The following is a 20,448-nucleotide window of genomic DNA, read 5'->3' as shown; positions in this document are numbered from 1 at the left end:
TATCATTTAAAATATATAATCTGATGAATTTTTAAGACAGGTACAGCAATGAAGCTGCTACCACAAGCAAAATACAAAATATTTACATCACTTTGAAAAGTTTTCTCTAGCCCTTTTGTAGAACATCCCTTTCTCCACCTCCAGGTCCAGACTACTACTGGTCTGTTTTCTGTTGTTATAGATTAGTTCCCATTTTCCATAACTATATCTGACTGGAATAAGGCAGTATGTACCCTTATAAATCTGGCTTCTTTTACTTAGCATAAATATTTTGCATTTCATCATGTGTATAAGTAGCTGGAGTTCTTTTTGTGTTGTTAATATTCCATTGTGTAGGAATATTATTTTTTGTTAATTCACTCTCAATAATGAATATGTGCACTGCTTATAACTCTGGTTATTATGAATAGTGCTACCATGAACAATAATGTTCAAACCTTTGTGTGGACATATATTTTTATTTATATCTAGGAACAGAATAGCTGTTTTGTGTTCAACTTTTTAAGATGCTGCCAAATGGTTTTTCAAAGAGTTTGTAGCACTTTGCACTCTCACCAGCAGCATAAAAATGTCCCAGTTGTGCCATATCTTCAACTGTTATTGTAAGTCTTCTTCATTTCTGTCATTCTCCTAGGTATCTGGTGATATCCCACTGTGGTTTTAATTTTGCATTTCTTTGATGACTACAGATATTGAGCACATTTTCTTGTATATAAGACCATTCATATATCTTCTGTGAAGTAGTCAAATCTTTGGGCCATTATTTATTTCACTGCTTCCTTATTTACTTGTAAAAATTTGTTATATATTTCAGATGTCTTTTTTTTTCAAACAAACAAATGTTTCACAAAGAATTTCTCCTAGACTATAACTCACTTTTTTCATTTCCTTTTCCTAAATTTTTGTTTGGTTGGTTACTTTTTGCAGGATACAGGGGACCAAGTCAAAGGCTTCACACATGCTGGGCAAGTGCTCTACCCCTGAGCCCCCTTTTTCATTTCATATCTTTGGAAGTTTCTTTGGGAAATAAAAATTTCTTGATATCTTTTTTAATATTTTGTAGTTGTAGATGGACATAATACCTTTATTTTTATGTGGTGCTGAGGATCAAATCCAGTGCCTCACACATGCCAGGCAAGTGCTCTACCACTGAGCCACAACCCGAGCCCCAAAATTTCTTGATTTCAATAAACCCAATTTACCAATCTTTTAGGCTTTTTGTGTTTTATCTAAGAAATCTTTGCCTACTCCATGGTCACAACGTTTTTCCTATATTGGTTTTCAGGAATTTTATAATTCATATATATATAAATGCCTTGATTATTTAAAATTAATTTTTGTGTACAGTGTGAAGTGGGGGTTAAGGTGTTTTTTCCACATGACTATCCAGTTGTTCCAACACCATCTGCTCAAAGTCTTTCCTTTCTTCATTGAATTGCCTTAGTGTTTTTGTTAAAAAAAAAAAAAAAATCATCAATTGACTGCCCTTATGTGGATCCACTCCTGGATTCTCTCTTTAGTTCCACTGATCTAAATCAGTGGAACGCTATTTTCTTGATTACATGGCATTACAGGTATAATTTATCCAATGAGGTAATATAATTTTTCCAATTTTGTTCACCTTCTATTAAATTACTTTGGCGAATCTATGTACATTTCCATATAAATTTTAAAAATCAGCTTTTCAATTTGCACTTATTAAAAACACTCCTGGAATTCTGATTGAGATTAGACTGAATCTATATGTGGATCAATTTAGAGAAAACTAACATCTTAACAATTTTTGAGTCTTCCAATCCAAAAATATAGTACATTTCTCTATTCAGAACTTTAATTTCTCTCAGCAATCAATATTCTGTAATTTTCAATGCAGAAGTTGTATACTTCTGTTAAACTTATTCTTAAATGTTATGGGTTTTGATATTATTGGAAATAGAATTTATTCCCATTTTGCTATTGTTTGCTGCTATTCCAGAAGCAGAACTTTTTCTTTTTTGTACATTTGGTGGAAAAGAGTAATTTTTACAATAGAGTTATTATTTCATAAATACATATAGCCATATTAGCTCAAAGTTGACAACTTTCCTTTTGATTTTTATGTAAAAAAACATTTCTCTAGTGTCTACTGTTGCCATGTACCAAACCAAGGAAGCAGAAATACTGCACAGAGAAAATATAATACATACTCCACGACTGCACAATCTAGTGGAGAACATGAGTTAACTAATAATTTTAATATATAGGGTAGCAACAACAAAAACAAAGCTAGAAACCAAGATCTTCGATAGATGCAAAAATTCTCAACAAAATACTAGGAAATCGAATTCAACATCACATCAAACAGATTACTCATCATGATCAAGTAGGATTTATTCCAGAGATGCAAGAATGTCCAAATATACGCAAATCAGTACACATAATATATCACATCAACAAAATGAAGGACAAAAATCCTATAATTATCTCAATAGATATAGACAAAGCATTCATAAAATTTAATATGCCTTCATGATCAAACTCTGAACAAATCAGGTATAGAAGAAACATACCTCAACATAATAAAGACTCTATATAACAAATCCACAGCCAACATCATACTGAATAGAAAAAAGCTGCAAGCTTTTCTTCTAAGATCTGAACAAGCCAAAGATGTCCATTCTTGTCACTCTTATTCAACAGAGTACAAGACTTAGCCAGAGGAATTAGGCAAGATAAAAAAATAAACAGTATGCAAACAGGAATGGGGAGAAGTCAAATTATCTCTCTTTGCATATGGTATGATCTTATATACAGAAAAACCTAAAGACTCCATCAAAACTGGAACAAATTCAGTAAAACTGAAGGATACAAAATAAAAATATAAAAATCAATAGTGTTTATATACATATCAATGAGATTGCTGAAATCATGAAAGCAATCCCATTCATAATAACTACAAAAAATGAAATAAAATACCTAGCAATAAATTTGAACAAAGAAAAAAATGGCCTCTACAATGGAAGTTACAAAATTAGAATGAGAGAAATTGAACACACACACACACACACACACACACACACACACACACACAGAGGAAAGAAATCTTATGTTCATGGACTGGAAGAATTAATTTTGTTAAAATGTAGATACTACCAAAGGCAATTTACAGATTCAGTGCAATCTCCATTAAGACATCAGTGACATTCTTCACAGCACAAGGAAAAAACATCCTAAAAATCAAATAGAAGCACAAAGGACCTCAATAGCCAAAGGAATGTTGAGCAAAAGAACAAATCCAGAGGTATCACACTTCCTGACTTCAAATATGCTACCAAGCCATAGTAATAAGGAACTGTATGGTCTTGGCATAAAAACACATAGACCAATGGACTACAACAGAGTGCCCAGAAAAATGTCATGCGTTTACAGTGAAGTGATTCTTGACAAGGCACCAAAAATGGAGAAATTATTGAGAGTCAGTCTCTCTCTCTCTCTCTCCTTCTCTCTCTCCCCCTCCCTCCCTCCCTCTCTCNATGTTTGATTTCTCTGTTATCTTCAGTAAAATGTACTCTTACCACATGATACCACATGCATTCAGTACCAAAAAGGTATATGGTGAGTTGATGTTTATGTTTATTCCCTTTCCCTCTGCACACTCTTCTCCCATGATGTTCTTCCTCACCCTGAGGAATGGAGCTGGCTGTCTATGGACTGAGACCTCTGAAACTGTGAGCTCCCAAAGAACATTTTCCTCCTCTAAAATTGTTCTGGTTGGGTCTTTTAGTAACAGCAACGAAAAAACTGACTAAAATAAATACATTGGAGAAATAACAGCCTCTTCAATAAATGATGCTAGGAAAACTAGATATTTGTATGCAAAAGATAGAAACTGACCCTTATTTCTCATCAAACACAAATATCAGCCCAAAATAGATCAAAGACCTAAATGTAAGACCAGAAACTATAAAACTGCTAGAAGAAAACATAGAAAACCCTTTAAGACATTAATATAAGCAATGATTTGGGAGGGTAAGACCCCCAAAAGCACCAGCAGCAAAATAAAATAGACACATGAGATTATGTCAAACTAAGAAGATTCTACCAGGAAAGAAACAATAAAAACAGTGAAAAGACAACTTACCAAATGGAAGAAATTTTCTGCAAAGTAACTCAACTGTTTAAAGATTATTATCCAGAATATATAAGAAACTCAAAAAAATGAGTAAGAAAAAAATAATCCAATTAAGAAGTGGACAAATTATATGAATGGACACTTCCTAGAAAAAGAAAATAAAACAACCAATTTATGAAAAAATACTCAATATCATTAGCTGCCACGGATAAATGTAAATCAAAACCACAGTGAGATGCTATCTCACCCTAGTAAGAACCGTGTTAGAGTTTGGACCTGGAATGGCCCCCAAAGCCTCCTGGGCTTCAGGCTTTGTACCCAGATGGTGGCACTACTGGAATATGATGGAAACTTTAGGAGGTGAGGCCTCCTAGAGAGAAGGGTCACTGGGGACTTGCCTTGGAAGGGTATATTTTGTCCCTGGCATCCTCTCCCACCTTTCCAAGCCACCATTTGAAAGCAGCTCTGCTCCACCATGTATCTCTGCCATGACACAGGCCATAGCAATGGAGCCAGCCAACCATGGACTAAAATCTCTGAAACTGTGAGCCAAAATAAATCATTTCTCCTTTCAGTTCTTTTTCAAGAATTTTTCCACAGAGTTGACTAATAGAATGAGAAGTTGACTAACACAGAATGAAGTAGTGGGGTCATGGCTATGACTATACTTGACTATGTGGTTCACAAGTCTTCAGAGCTGGTTTTGAAGATGCATGCTAGAGAAGTCCTAGAATGATGTGAGCAGAGCTTAATGGGCAATTCTGGTATAAGTAAGACCAGAGTGCTGATAGAAATACGGACACTAGACTGTGTTTATGAGGTTTCAGATGGAAATGAGAACTCTTTTTAGGAATTGGACTACTGGCTGTTTGTGTTACATTCTGGCAAAGAATTTGACTATGTAGTGGCACCTCGTTTTTCCACAGAAAAGTCTTAACTGGGCTTCCCCAGAAATCTTCACCATGGCTGATTTTAGGACTATCCGCAAAAGAGTCTCTACAAAACGGTTCAATGTAAATAAACTTCCAATTTTTGTGTTGCCCTGTTTTACTTGGCCACTGGCCAGGAAGAAATCAGCACTCCAGGTGCTGGACACCCCCTTACTAGTTTTTCATAAACATGTATCTAGTATAGTAGTTTGTAGAAATGTGTAAACAAGGCCTCTGGCCTTGAGCTGGGGCTTCACAGAGATGTCTACATTTTTAAGATAAGAGAAGTTACCAATTGGGCTCCATGGTAACAGCTGGCAGGGGGAGGAAAGAAAGGGGAGAAGAAGTTCTCCCCTTCTCAGGTGTTGTCCTTGAAGAGTTAACTTGCCCAGAACAGTAAAAGAAAAAGCTGCTTTTATGTGAACTTCTACAGACTGTGAACTTCTAAGCCCCTCCCCTTACATGCTGGGTATAAAGTTCTGAAACTACCTGAACTCAGGGTTCAGGGGATTGATTGATTACAGCAAAGGCTCTGCCCTCTGAACCTGGCTGCAGCCAAATAAAACTGTTTCCTACTATCTTCAGTGCCTTGCCTCATTTGTCCCTACAACATCCACATTCTGCCCATGTCCTGGGACTTTGCGTAAGGCCAAGATTAAAGATAATGAACTCATTTAATCTGATGGAGGAAATTTCAAGGCAGTGCAGCATTCAGGCAATGACATGGGTATTGCAGGCTACTTTTAGCCAGATTTACAGTAAGAATTGGGAACAAAGAGCAAAGTAAAAACTTGCAGTTTGACAAGAGTGTGTTTAAAGACCAAGGAGAATGTGGTTGCTAAAGAGAATAGTGCCATTAAAAAGAAGACAAGTTTGCACTTAGACAATAGAAGATGCCTTTGAAGGCATCTCAGGAATTGGCCAGACCCCACCCATCACAGGCTCAAGGGGAAAGTGAAATTTAACATATTTTCCTTTGAAAAGAGAACCCCTGGATACCTTGATCCCACAAGGCCACCTAGGAAGTTCTTTCCCCAAGATTCCTTTCAATATGCTCAACCATCTAGGCGGAGGCTACTGTAACCATGGTCCAAGAAAGCCTGGCTGCTGCTCCAATGGTCAGGAGACCTTGGTGTCATCCATGTAGGGCAGCTTTACAGACATGCAGAATGTAAGAATTATAAGATGATGAAGGTCTCCATCAGGATTTCAAAGGAAAGCCTAGAAGACCAGGCAGTGCATGGCAGGATTGGAATTCCTATGGGTGACCCCTTAGGAGATGATGCATAAAGCTGTGAGAGTGAAGCCAAAGCTTCAATAAAGACCCCAGAAAGTTAAGAGATGCTAGGAATTTGTCATCTCCCAAAAAAATCTACAGGTTGCAAGCAGAGCCAGCCCAAGAGGGAAGCCATGTGGGCTGCAACTGGCAAGACAATAGCGGTAGGGCTGCACAAGCCCATTGGAACTAACATCTCACCATCACATGCTCCAGATGCCAGATGTGGAGCTACAGGACTTAATGTTTGTCCTGCAGGCCTCATGTCTCATTTTGGTCCCATCTCTCCTTTCTATGTCCCCATTCCTCTCTTTTGGTACAGTAACCTTTAACCTATACCTGTCCTACTATTTTTTTTTTAATTTTTACAGGGACTCACAGTTAAGAGTTGCATTAAGTCTCAAAGGAGACTCTGGACTTAGACCTCTGAGCCATGCTGGAACTCTGAAAGACTATGAAGACTCTTGAAAATGGACTGAATGCATTTTGCTTTGTGAAATGGGGATAAGCCTTTGTGCATGAGGGACAGAATATTACACTTTGGATCTAGAATATTCCCCAAAGGCTCATGTGTTAAGGCTTAGTTCCCAGTTAGTGGTGTTATCAGGATGTAGTGGGAACTTTAGGAGGTGGAGCCTAGTTGGAAGACCTGGGCCACGTGGACCAGACATCCTGCTGTGCATGCACACTCACTCTCTGCTCTTATACACTCTCACTCTGCCTCCCAGGCATCATGAGGTAGGCAGTTCTGCTCCACCATGCCCTCTAAGATCTCAAGAGAAAAATGAATAAAGACCATAAATTAAGAAGTGAATAAGGTTAATTGAAAAATCAGAAAAATACAGTTGTGGATCAAACTTGCAGTGCTTTTATAACTCAAGGCAGGTGACGACATTATGAAGTAGGCATTTTTATATCTGCTGATATAACTTTCCAAGTCTGGACCAGGTCAGCATATCTTGGGATGGAAAGAATTAGAAGAATTCAGAGTTGCTTAGTAGTTAGAATTAATAAGATCTGATGATGACTAAATGTGTGGATAAAAGAGATTTATGAATGACAATCAATCTCTCACTTGATCCACTAAAGTGAACATTAAGATAAGAAAATAGAAAAATTTCTAGTTAATAAAGAAGGATAATGAGTTCCATCTTACACATATTGGTTTGAGGGAACTGTAGGATATTCAATACCATATGTTCAGAATATAGTTAAATATCTAAATATAAACTATGAAGAAGGAACTGAAGATACACTTGTATACTGTCAGTAACACTGAATTTATGAAAATTGTAAGAATGGCTAGGTTGCTAATGGAAATATGGTGAAAAAGAGGAAAGCTCAGACAAAACTTTGAGAAATCAACTGCTCAAGTAAATCATACATGCTAAAAGAGAATTTTAATCCAAGTCTTTGAAAATCCATTTTTTACACACACACACACACACACACACACACACACACACACAAATAATGGAAAGAACTGAGGAAGGACTCAGAATAGATGTGGATGGTCAAGCCCTGGCATAAACTGGTGGTGTTTTCAGATTTAGGAGACTGATACCATTATTAAAAAGAATAGAACCTAGGAACATCTGGAGAGGAGCCAGGTCACCCATCTGCTGCCAAAGCCAGAATGATCCTAATGATATATAGCACACTAGCCGAGAAAATTAAAATGTTAATAATTTTTAAACTCCAAGTACTTTACCATAAATCACTCAAGTCAGATGTTCCTTAAAGGCATGAGATGGGTAACTCTGTTAAAAGCAGTCTCACTTATTCATCTACAGAAAATAGCAGAACACAGATGTCATACCCCATAGACTGAGAGAAGAATTATAGAGCCTGAGTTCCCAAGAGTATTAGCAAATTCACAAACTCCGATATAAACTCTAAATAGCTACTGAAACATCAGCTATAGAATAGGCTACAGAGGGACATCCCCAGACCAAAAGCTCTGAGAATATAATCACTGTGTCTCAATACACAAAGAAGATAATTAGCTGACTGGAAAAAGGTATTTTTTAATGATGTGCCCAAGAACATTTGGGGAACACACAAGTACAATCAAGGTGAGTAGCAGTATTCCCAGGAAGGAACAACCAAAATGCAGCTGACAGAAAACATAGCTAATCAAGAAGAAAGTGGCCCATCAAGAAAAAGGAATGCTGGGGCTGGGAGTATAGCTCAGTGGTATGGGATGTGCTTAGCATGCACAAGGCCCTGGGTTTAGTCCCCAGAGGGAAAAAAGAAACTAAAACAAATAATAGACAAAGGATGTTAAAATTCACAAAGAGAATCCAGAATATAGGAAATTTTACTCTGACCAGCATAATCAAGCAAGCAAATGTGTTTCTGGGGAAGTGTCATCCAAACCATGATAGCACAATTCCCTGATCATTAATATCATTCAACTAACCTGCCTGGCTTGTATTTCATGATTATACAACTATATGATTAAAATTTTGTCTACTGTGGGAAAAAAGAGTCTGAATATGCATATGTTCTCTTGAATTCTTTTTATTTTAACCTCAACTTTCTAATATCGGTTCAATTTTACAAAATCAAACTATTTTCTTATGTCATGGTACCAGACACAGGACAAGGCAATGAGATATATAAAAAGGAGACTCTCAAACTAAATAGTATAGTCCAAAAGAGAAAGGTTATGGGGAGGCTGCCAGCACCTCCCCAGGGGGTCCTTTTTCCTGCTCAGGAGGGTATAAGCCACGAGAGAAATTAAGTCAGAAATAATTAGAGAAGAACAAAAGACAAAGAATCAGAATTATAGTTTTAAAGTAGAGCACCTGATAGATCCAGCCCACACAGGAGCTGAAGCTGGACAATTAAAAAATGGCTCCTGTGGTTTATTTAAGGGGGTACATCAAAGGCAGGGATAAGGTTCCAGGGGTGGAGTCTTGCTTCATCACCTCTCACAGTCAGCAGGTTGATTGGCATCTTAGCAGGTCACACCCATCTCTGAGAGGCCCTATGGCTGCAGTTGGTCACACCATCTCCGGTGTTGTGTGGGACCAGACAGAGCCTAAATAGGGCTCCCAATGTGTCTGGACAGTCTTGGCCATAGGAAATTTCCACTGGAAGTTCCCAGACACCAGATTCTTCTATTCACCAGGCTCTGATGCTGATGTAGTCCACACATAGCCCACAGATGGATCTTGACTGTTGTTGATCAAGACTAAATTAATACAAGATATTTTTCTCCATGTAAGCCAGGGACCTCCTATGTTTTAGAAAGCAATGCTAAAAATTCTAAAGGATACCAGCCATTACTCTTTGTATCAAAGCAACTCAGCCACTATAACCACCATAGGGAGATCACTATCATCAAGAGAATGGATATAGGCTTTAACTCCTCAAACTGAGGTATAAACATTTTTTAAGATATAATTCTAATAGGGGAGAAAGGGAATGAGGAAAACTTAGAGGATATGGGATTTGAAAACAGCCTTGAAAATTAAGATTTCAAAAAGCAGGGAAAATTCCCTGTGAGGGGGAAAAGGAAAAAAAAAAAAAGCATCTCTAAGACTAAGGAAACATGTTGATTTATTAAGTCAACAATATTTATCATGCATATGTGTTGATCACTGTGTTTGACACTAGAGTTGCTGTGAAGCAATTAGACTTATATTTCATTAGTCATAACTTAATCATATGGCCATCCTTAATTGCAATATTGAGAAATGTGGTTTTTATTTTATTCATGTGTTTAACTAGAAATAGGGGATCCCATTTTTAGGAAAGAAGGGGAAAGTGGATTTTGGAAAACAACAAGTAATCTCTGCTACTTAGGAAATATGCCATACACAATAGAATAAGACAAAAGACCTAGGGTGGTAGTAAAGGAAAGTCTCATCAAAAACTGCAGCACACTAAAAAACATTTAGTCAAAACTGAAGCCGGAAAGAGTTGGGTGGCACCAGGAAGGGTGTCTCAAACCAACACTGAGAGACCATGGTATTGAGAGAAATTCAACAGTTCTGTTGAAGAGCTTGGGGACAGAACTATGATGGGTAGAATTCAAACTAGAAAAATAAAAAATAAAGCAATTATTAACCCTAGAAAACCTCCAAAAATGAGTATGCAGGGAAACATAAATCACAAAATTCTCCTCATCTCAGTTGTGGAAGCCATTCTCCAGAGGGGGTCTCAGCACTACTTGGCAATTACACTGATTTCCTCGGCTCATCTCTCACCTTTTCACTCTCCATAATGACAAATTCAAACTCCCTCTACTCTCCTCAAATGCCAAGCTTCCGCCCATTCCCCACAAAACAAGCAATTTCTCAGAGAAAAATTCAGTGTAAAAGCAATCTGTCCTTTTATATGACTCTAATATAATCCTCAGCTTTTCTATGGGCACAGAGAATGCCAAGAGCTGACCATGTATTTTTGTGGGATTGCCTAGGCAGATGGGGGAAAAAAATGTGAAAATGCAAAAAAGAGTTTAAGGTATTGCCAAAGAGGACTATTGACTAACATGACATCATTTGTAGAGTGAATTATGATGTTCTATTGAATGTCCTGACAATCTAGATCCCTTTAAACTATATATAATGTGACAGAACAGGATAGCTGATAGAGCCCTGGGGCAAAACAATAAGTATGTACTTTGGAGTACTGCAAGTGCATGTGAACCCATTCCTGGCAGATAATAAAGGAAGGTCTTCTCCATGTCAATAGTTGCATATGAAATGCCACAGTCTCTATGAATCTAACCTAGTCAAGGGATCATATCAGGTGTAGCAGCTGTGATCCAAATAATTTGCTCCAGGAAGCTTCCCCCTCAATTCCCCAGAACACAGGCTATTACAAGGACTTGGCATATGAGTGGCAACAATCACTCTGCAGTGCACAGGCAGGAACTCCCTTCCCCTCCTTTTGGGTTATTTTTGCCACAGAAAATAACCATTTTAAATTCTGTCTATAAGGTTATCTTGTTTGGAAAGAGAAAATGGTTCATTCATGTCTGTACTTGTGAATTTACTTTTTTGTTTTCAGAATGGAAGGTGCACTATCAAGGGAAGTCTGATGGAGCAGATTTGAATAACTGGTCTAATTATAGTTATGAACCTCTAACAAAAAGTTAGCATTCTATTGTAACATAGTGTGGCCTTGGTATGTCCTGGAGTCATTCAAATGGTTCACTCAATTATCACACTATTTTCTAACAAGAATTACTTTGTGACCAAGTGAGAAAAGATGATGAGATACCTTATGTACATGCATTTCTTATCTTGCACCAAGATATTGAGAAAAACCAGGTGCAAGCTTATAGTGAAAATGGGGGGGGGGACACCAGTGTGTGGGAGAGTTGGTTTATCAGGAGGCTCAAGAAAAAGAGAAGGTAATACAAGCATTAAACTCCCTGTCCCATCTCCATAATTCCTGAACCACCATTGATTCCACTTCCTCCTATGCCAGTCCTTTCAAGGACTCCATCAGCCCCTCTCCTCCACTTTTAACATTTCTGCTGCCTCCTCCAAGAGACATGGGATAGCCTGTAGAATCAGGGCTATCCTCATACAAGCACGGAAAAGGGTGGGTAAGGGCTCTGAGATGTTACTACCTTCCACAACCCACAAGGGCACACAACTTTGTCTTGGAAACCATCCCTAAAGCAAGGCAATTTCTCCTTTGACAAACCTTGTCTCAGATCTAATAACCAGGCAAATGGTTGGTTTAGTTTGTACTCAGAACCCCTTTTTTGGTATCAGACTTATTTGAAAAAAACTAGAGGTCTCACTATAGACAGGATTCTCCAAATGATAGAATTATTTACCTCTATCTATGCAACATATCACCCTTCTTGAGCAGACTTACAGAAATATATACTTGATGAATATTTTTTAAACAGGAAATAAAAGAAGAATGGTGATGAATAAGGCTAGAGAGAGACATATCAACTCCACCTATCAGACCCAAATGGGACCCATGTTGCTAATACAGCTGCTCCAAAGGCAGAACTAGCATGGGGTCCAAATGATGGGGAAACGTTTCCTTTCATTATTTTAAGATGCATTCTATTAGGTTTAAGAAAGGGGGTTCCTAGACACAAGTATCTCAACAATATTCAGAAATTATGGCGAAAGACAAATGAAGACTCATTTCAATTCCTAGATAGGATATACCTGGCAGTTTGATACATATATATGCATGTGTGTGTGTATATGTATGTATATGTGTGTGTATGTATATGTATATGTATGTATGTATATGTATGTCTATATGTGTGTATATGTATACATGTGTGTGTGTATATATATATGTATACGTGTGTATATAATTTTATATATATAAAAATAACCCTGATGTGCCAGAAAACATGAGAATAAGAAATATGACATTTATATGGCAGTGTACTCCACACATTAAAGAGAAAACTGAAAAAGAACTAAGAGAATTTGGGGGATAAACCCATCCCAGCTAGTGAATATAATATTTAGGTGCCTAAAAATGGAGAGCAACTTAAGAAAAAAGATGCAAACTGCAAAGCCTCCTTGCTGGCTGCTGCATTAGATTCGCAAGGTACAGATCCTTCAAAGAAATATAAGGTGCCCTAGGCAAAGATCAAAGTGCCTAACTTAAAATTGAAGGACACTGGGAAGAAAAGACTGTCCTAAGTTGAGAAAGTACAAGTAGGATAAAAGGAAAGAGACTGGGGCTCACAGACGACAGAAAATGGAAAATACTCAGATACAGAATGAAAAGGCCCAAGGGACTCCTCGGATCTGAGATACCACATAGAAATTTTCCCCATAGGAGCCCTAGGTAAAACTGACAGTAGAGAATAAGTCAATGGATTTTCTTGAGGACACGGGTGCTACTTATTCAGTACTGACTACTAAACTGGAACAAAAACAACTTTATGGACTACTCACATAATGAGAGTCTCAGAGAAAGTACAGAACATCCCTTTTGCAACCTTAGGAGTTCCACCTTGGGATCTCACACTAAAGCACAGTTTCTGGTATATGCCAGAGAAACTGACTTCCCTTTTGGGATGAGATCTCCTCTGTAAATTAAATGCTCAAATAACCTTTTTACCAGGACAACTCATTAAAGTCCTCCCTGAACAGGCCTGGAACTTGCAGTTTACCTTCCTGAAATCCAAGGAACACCTGGAGAAAAGAATACAACCTGAAATCAACCAAGAGGTAAGACCCACTGTGAAAGCAGTTGGGGCTCAAGACAAGGCAAAGAATATTTCCCCAATACAAACTGTCTGAAAGGAGGGGCAAAGGTCCCAATTTACAAAACCAGTTGGTTCCCTTTATTGTCTAGGTTCTCTCAAGTTAAATTAACACCTGTATTTGGGCTTAGCTTTGTCCTGGGGCAGAGACCTTTTGCCTGACTATAAACAGCAATTGCCTGTGTAGATTCTCTCAAAACCCACAGGCAACTGAGGATTTGAGGGGATGGCTGTTTTTTAATTTGAATCCCCAATTATGGGCTTATAGTAAAATCACTTTATGAGACCCTTAAGGAACATGGGCTTGGGTGATAGGATGGACTAAGGAATGTGAAAGGACCTTTTGATACAGTGAAGGTGAAGAAGTAATAGCCCTGGGACTTCCTGAAATTACAACCTGTGTTCCATTCAACCTGTGTGTTTATGAAAAACAAGGATTAGAGCTTAGAGTTTTAATTAAGCCCTTAGGATATGTGCTTTGTCTGGTGGCATATTTTTCCAAACTACTGGATCATACAGTGTTGAGAGCCACAGCCGAAGGGGCCCCAGCAAACTTCCAGCTGCCGGCTGATGATTGGCTCACAGCGGCCCCAGCAACATCTAGCTGATTGGCTCCTCTGCGGTGATGCTCATTGGGCTGTTTCCCTGCCCTTTCAGACCACGGAGCTGCTCATTGGGGGACTTTTTTGGCTCCACCCACGTGACCCAGCCAATCGGCCTCAAGAGCAAGAGGATTGTGGGAGGTGGAGAGAAGCTTGTGTGGGAGAGAGAGGCTTGTGGAAAGCCGGTGGTGGCAGTTGAGGCTCTGAGGGTTTTTCCTGAGAGGCTGTTTTGTTTGGCGTGTGTGGTTCTAAAAATAAAGTTAGTTTCTTTTGACAAGTGGCTCCTGATTGTGCCCAGCCAGACTGCGGCAACACAGCTGAGGGATGGCCTCCCTATTAGTGAATCTGTGGTCACAGACATTTGTGACATTCTATATAGGATACAGAAAAATTCACATTGAAGCAAGTTTGGAACACAAACATGCATATCATTTCTACTCTGATTAGAAAACAGAAAGGAGGCTACTGGCTCACCTCAAGAATGGGAAAATACCCAGACAATCTATTGAACAATCTCATTGTGAAAATACATGTTACCTCCACATTGAATCTAGCCACCTTGCTCCCAAATGAGGCCTTTGACACCCTCCTTAACATAATTACCTGCAGATTATTGAACTATTCCAGTCAGCCAGATCTCTATGCAGCCTTTTTCCTGCCCCCAAACTAGAATTATAGACTGGAGCAACTTTACAGACCAAGAGAAGCATCAGGCTAACAGTGACCTTAAAAACATTAAAGACAAAAGCACTGCCTCCCCAAAGCTCAACTCAGAAGGCGTAAGTCATTGTCCTTGTCAGAGCTCTCCTCCTAGCAGAGGGAAAGGGAATAAACATAAACATCAACTCACCATATACCTTTTTGGTACTGAATGCATGTGGTATCATGTGGTAAGAGTACATTTTACTGAAGATAACAGAGAAATCAAACATGTCCCTTAAATCTTGCTATTATTTGATGATGTTCACAAGTCTTCCCAGGTAGCAATATACTATTCTGGCCACCAGGAGGAGGAAAGCCTAGGGAATAAAGGGAAGCAACGAGCTGACAAAGATGACAAGCAGTTCTCTGGGTTGGTGACTTCATAGCTCTAATTGGATCTCTTGTTCCCCAAATTGACATATTGCAATATATAGGCCCTCATATACTGATAAAGACAAAGAAAGGGTAATGGAATGTGGCTTACCCTTTGACCAAACAGGCCTTGGACAGAAATGTAATGCTCAGGGAATTTCTGATCCTAGAAGCCCTTCTGGAGACTATGATAAAACATATCTACAATAGTACTCATTATGCAAAAGATGTTACTCTCCATTGGATACAGAAATATATTATGGGACCCAATTTACAAAACCAGTTGGTTCCCTTTATTGTCTAGGCTTTCCACCTTCTGGTGATGATAACAGTATACTGCCATCCAGGGAGACTTGTGAACACATTCTAGTAACAGTAAGATTTCAGGGACGTGTTTAATTTGTTATCATAAATGCCTTACATGTACCAAAAATAATAACTTAAAGGGAGGTACAACCATCGGATGTCCACAAGTTTCAGGGGAATGGCTCATCCAAAGACTGGCAAGTTGATTTCATTCAGATGCTCCAAGCCCTGGGAAATTACAGATATGTTAGTTTTCATAGCTACCTTTTTTGGGATGATAGAGGCCTATCCAAATTACTCTGAAAAAAGCATCTAAAATTTTCAAGGCGCTTTCAAAGGAAATTACCCCAAGATTTGGCCTAACATAATTCAAAGTAACAATGCATCTTCATTTGTCACAGCTGTCAGTCAACAGGTGGCTTGAATACTATACATTACTTGGAAACTATACTCTTCTTGGAGACTTCAATCAACACGAAAGGCTGGGGTGAATTACACTTCAAGAAAAAATATTGTCAAAATCTGTCAAAAAACCCAACTTAACTTGGGGATAAAGTAGTAGCAGCTCTGTCATAGATTAAGGTGGCTCCATGAAGTGCACTCAAATTGAATCTTTTTGAAATACTGTGTAATAGGTCATTTCACATTTCTCTCCCTACAGAAGAACATGATGAGTTTTTAAAGGATCATTGGTAACTCAGTATGTACAAACACTGGGGACTATATTAACTTTTACCCATGGGTTTGCTTCCAACAGGTCTGCACACCCCCACTCATGTACTACTTTATCCAGTTCAATCTGACAACAGAGTTCTTCTAAAAATCTGAAAAGAACAAGGACCAGACCAATAGTGGCAAAATGGATAGGAACACTGGAAGTATTTCTAAAGACCAATACTTCTGTCAACCTAGCCAGAGTAAAACCATGGATCCATCACACACAAGTCTGCACCCAACATCTACCCATTCCACTAACAAAGATCAGATTCCTAGTCTGTCATCTCAATAGAGAACCTCAAGTCCTTAAGAAAAAAAAAAGTGGTAATATTTATCCTTCTCCCTTGATAACCTTGTGGAGAATAACCCTTTCTTAAAACATCCTTTGAAGTCCTACAGGAAGGATCTTTTATAGAGTGTACAGCTAGTAGGAATGGAGAAGATCCCATAGTAAATAGATGGACCATCAAAAATGGAGGCCATCTCAGTATTAGGCTATCTCCTCAATAAAAGGATCTTTGGTTGTGCCAAGAACAAGGGAATACCAGCTTAAGTTTAACACAGCATATCATTAAAACCCCATTAGAGAACACTTGAAACGTGGATAAGGGCTAATTTTGTTAGGAAGGAATACAAAAATCATACCATACAAAATTGTACCTCAATTTCCTTCTATGAAACATTAGAATTAATGTAGATAGCAAGAGTTCACAGAAATAAGATTACAAAGTATTTTAGTCAGCTTTTTCACTGCTGTGACTAAATGACCCAACCAGCACAACTGTAGAGGAGGAAGAGTTTATTTGAGGGTTCACGGTTTCAGAGGTCTTGGTCCATAGACGGCCGGCTCCATTCCTCAGGGCTCTAGGTGAGGCTGAACAGCATGGTGCAAGGGTGTGGCCGACAGAAGCAGCTCACATCACAGTGATTAGAAAGCAGAGAGACTCCCCTCACCCGACACAAATATATACCCAAGGCCACGCCCCCAAAGCCACTCCCCAATTCCCAACTCCTCCAGCCACATCCTATCACTTCAGTTACCAGTGTTAATCCTTACCAGAAGATTAAATCATTGATTAGGTTAAAGGCTCTTTCTTACAACCCAATCATTTCTCCTCTGAACTTTCTTACAATGTCTCACACATGAGCTTTTGGGGGACAGCTCACATTCAAATCATAACACAACACGCTCTACAAGAGGCCAAATCCAATATCTCAAGGTACAAGTGGCAACTGATAAAGGAATAAAACAGATTATATAATTGGTACTCAAGTATGTACACACCTATTCTGGATTTATAGGATGGCTTGCTTGTGCATTCAGATCCTCCAACATTTCCAATTCCAGGTTAAACAGTTCCATTCCAACACTACTCATTTCACCCACCTTCAAGCAGGAAGTAGCCAGAGCCGTCACTGCCCCCTTATCAGTTAAGACATGTAGTGGAATTTGGACAGAAGGGAAATCGTAGCTGTCTGTGGTTTTCTTTGCAAGAAAAAGCCTATGCCTCCTTGAGCATGTAGCCCTCATTAATCATTTAAACTAGCTGCACAAGGTTGATTTACTGAAACTTCCCTAATCTTGCCCCACCCCTCCAAGGCTGGTGCAAATGAACAGATTACCAGCAGGTTTCAATTTCTTCCTAAAGATAAAAAAAGCTTAAAACCTGTGTTAACACGGTCCTTCAGAATTCTAGTTCACCGTCTTCTCCATCTTGCTGGCTTACCAAATCTTGCTCCTTACTCTAGCAACTTGTCCTGGATTTGTTAGGCCCTTTTTGAGCAGCAAATACAGACTTGGATTTGGCAACACAAGTGTTACTAATACCATCTCTATTTGGATTATAGGCCAAGAGTTCCAAATTAAACTGGGATCATTAGTCAAACTGAAGGCATATTGCCTAAGAAAAAAATAGTTGATTAGCTTAGCATTGCAAATTCAGTTATAAAGTGAGAATAAGCATCAAAGTGACAGAGAACCAAAAAGGGAGGTAAACCACAGGAATGTGATCAAGAAACAAGAGTCCAGGATATATACTTAAATTTATCTCAATGACCTCCCAAACTAGAGCACCATGAATCACTAATAATCCTGAATCATTAAAAAAACATTGATTTACCTGTGCATTTATTTAGAATATCCAATGTCCTCAGGGGTAAGCAAGATGGGGATATCAAAAGACGTAAAATAAATATTTGTTTAATTTTGAGATTAAAGGAGTGATAACACAGTATTTACTGGCTTCTACCCTCAGGAGCTTACAATGAACTTGAAAGACAAAATTAATATAAAATAAAGTTAATTATTAAGTACTTTATTTTAGTATAGTATATTTGCCAAGTCAGGACAGCAGTAGGATTTACTTTATACATACTTCCATTCCAAAAGCTTGGAAAAATATATCAGTAATGTAAGATATAATTCTTGAATATCCAGAATAGTCTTCTGGATAATGCAAGCATAAATAAGTTATCTTCTTCACACAAATTATCCCCCCAAAGTAATTTATACCATGTAATTCTATCTCTAAAAAACAGTTACAATCCCTCTTAAATTGAATATGAATAAACATGTGAAAGGAGCACAAGTTTTAAAACTTCAATGCAAAATTTTAATACATGGTTTTAACCATTATCCTTTCTTTTTTATTTTTAAATGCTACACATGGGCTGGATTGTAGGTTCCAAGAGTCATAACAACTATAGATCATTCTGTTGGTTAATAATTCATTAAAGTTCTTGAATCTCTGACTGTAAGGCAATAATTGGGAACTGATTTCAGAAACAGAATGCAAGTACTGAATTACAAATTCTACCAGGTCAGCTAAAGTAGGTGGAGAATTCACCTAAGATGGAAGAGTGAAGGTTTATTTTACCCATTTCAAGACTTCTCCACATATTTTGCCAGTTTGAAATAGGCTACGGGAGGGTGAGAATAGTTTAAAAGGTGTATTTCTTATTTTAATGTGTAAATACACATCCTTAAAGGTTAAGCCTATCTCTAACCTATCATCAGTTCAGTGAAATACACTGCTTTCTTCTTAATCACTGGTGACTTCAGAACATGATTGTCCACTGAGGGGAACTAAAGCCTAAATACAAAGCAATTATGAAATGCAGGCAGCCAGAGGCCAGTAGGTGGGAGAGCAGAAGTACATACTCTGGCCGCACAAACTCTCCCAGCTTAAAAGCATCATATCTATAACTATCCTGAGTGCTACATTTCCTGTATGTGCCAGGAATTATGAACACCTGATATATTCTGTATTCTGCATTTAGTAGACAATTTGTTCAATAATACTAACTTGACTTACACTTTACTTTCTCATATTCTGAACAGGGAAATCTAAGTAAAAAAAAAAAAAAAACAATTTGAAAGATAAATTAAGAATAATTTTTGGGCTGGGGATGTAAAGTGCTTGCCTTGCATGCACAAGGCCCTGGGTTCAATCCCAGCACCACAAAAAAAAAAAAGAATTTTTAAGAGGCTGGGGTTGTGGCTCAGTGGTAGAGTGCTTGCCTAGCATGTGTGAGGCACTGGGTTCAATCCTAAGCACCACATAAAAAAATAAACAAATAAAGTAATTTTTTTAAAACAAGAATAATTTTTAAGGAATCAGGAATCTTGATTTAGACCATAAAGGACTTAAAATACTGTTACTCTGAATTTATTAGTACATCTTAATCATTTTTTGCACCAATTTTCAACATAATTCTTAGATAATATTCCACTTTTAAAAAAAAGCTATTAGAAAATTATGATAATTACTTTGGAATGCAATATTTAAAACATTTTGAAAAATGATAAATAAAAACATGAACCTAGTGACACTGAAATCTGCATTATTCCCAAGAGTTCAATGCAAAAAAGATGTTACCTGATATTTTACATTCAGTTCATATCTTTATCTCTATGCCCAGGCAAACACTCTGTTTCAAGACTATTGCTTTGTTTCTTGTAAAGACATTTAACTCATTGTTACTGCAAATATATTTAAAATATTTTATGATTACTTATGAGTAATTATTTATTACCTTTTATATTAGTCAGGGTTCTCTAGAGGAACAGAATCAACAGGAAGTATAATTTTAAAAGGGGGACTCATTAGGTTGGCTTACACAAACAGAAGCTGGATAGTCCACAATGGCTGTTTGCAGGCTGGAGAGCTGGAAGAACAAGTAGCTACACAGTCCAAGAAGCTGAAGCCACAGAACAAGAG

General features: G+C 38.0%; 1 protein-coding gene across 2 annotated transcripts in view; it reads right to left on the bottom strand.

Moving 5' to 3' along the window:
• The window catches only part of Cbr4 (carbonyl reductase 4), a 75,053-nt gene that overhangs the window by 36,876 nt on the left and 17,729 nt on the right, over positions 1-20,448 (bottom strand). The window lies entirely within an intron of this gene.

This window comes from Marmota marmota, unplaced genomic scaffold, assembly GCF_001458135.2.
Source record: "Marmota marmota marmota unplaced genomic scaffold, marMar, whole genome shotgun sequence".
Lineage (NCBI taxonomy): Eukaryota > Metazoa > Chordata > Mammalia > Rodentia > Sciuridae > Marmota > Marmota marmota.
This window is presented reverse-complemented; position numbering and strand designations above follow the sequence as displayed.